This window comes from Brassica oleracea, chromosome C1 (assembly GCF_000695525.1).
Source record: "Brassica oleracea var. oleracea cultivar TO1000 chromosome C1, BOL, whole genome shotgun sequence".
NCBI classification, from domain to species: Eukaryota; Viridiplantae; Streptophyta; class Magnoliopsida; order Brassicales; family Brassicaceae; genus Brassica; species Brassica oleracea.
The window spans coordinates 33,966,512-33,967,826 of NC_027748.1; positions in this window are offsets into that span (position 1 = coordinate 33,966,512).

Consider the following 1,315-nt stretch of genomic DNA (forward strand, 5'->3'; position numbering starts at 1 on the left):
GTGTCTTTGACTGCTTGCTTTGAGCGCTTGGTTTTCGCTCACATCCCAGCATCGCTGAGGTTCGCTTGAGCATTGATGGTGGTGTGCGGTTTCATTTTAGTGCAGGTTTGGGGCTACTGGTCAGGGAGTGCGGAGGTTGCAGCCTGTTTTTGCTTGGTCTGGCATTGTGTACAGGCTGGTTCCGAGTCAAATAATTGCTTGTTTTAGCTGGTGTTGGTGTTCTTGGCCTCTACCTTTACAGTTTGTTCATGTGGGTGTGTGCTAAGAGGTACTCCACGAGCTGTTCTCGGCTGAGCCAATATCTTTAAGAGCAGTTGCATCGGGGAGCCAAAATTACCGGGCTCTGACTCTCGGTTTAACTTGGTTCAGTCTTTTGCGGCAAGCGGTAGGTACCAAACTGGTCGTGCTTCTGGATTGTTGTTCTAGTGTGTTGTGTCATGCTCCGATTTAGGCTAGATTGAGTTTTGTTTAGATTTTATTTCCTTTGCTGCTTCTTGTTAATCTCTGTATGTCTATCAAAAATTGAAAAACTTGGTAATAATATTTTTACATTTTTACAAAAAAAAAACAATCAGTTACCATAAGATACAAGGTGTAATCAAGATCCTAAAGCGAAAAACTTTCTCAACTGTTGCAAACACCATTTACACTCCACTACCATAAACAATTAAGGGAAAATTGCCAAAATAGAACAAGAAAACAGCATAGTTGTCCCTATGGTATAAATCCATTTTTTTTTCATTTTTTCTCTCTTTTACCCTTTCCATATGTTAAAATTAATGAAATAAATAGTTATAAGAATCAAAAAAATTATTAAAAATATAAACAATTAATAAAACACCCATTTACACAAACACATATTTTTTTTGGGTTGAAAAACATAATAAATCATTTTTTTAAATTACGTTCTACTAAATGTAGAATTCTGTTTCTACACAAAACGGGTGAGTAGAAAGTGAATTCTAGAATGAAAACATCCATCTACTTGTTTTAGAACGTACAAACTACTTTTTACTATAATTCTAAATATGGGGAATACGAATTCTACTATTTGTAATGATCGCTACTTTTATTCAGAAAGATGTTTCTACTTTTATTGAGTATTCTAAGTTATCAGGAATGCAAAATCTAAAACATACACGAACGTCCACTTAGTGTAGAAATGACATTCTGGAATTTTGTTATGTTCTACACAGTGTAGAAGGTGCCTTCTACGGATAAAAAAAACTGTATTTTCGAAAATTAAGGAAGTTGCCCTTTTTAAAATATTCTAACTTCCTAAAACGTGTTTTCATTGATTTGCTTCGTGAAAAAT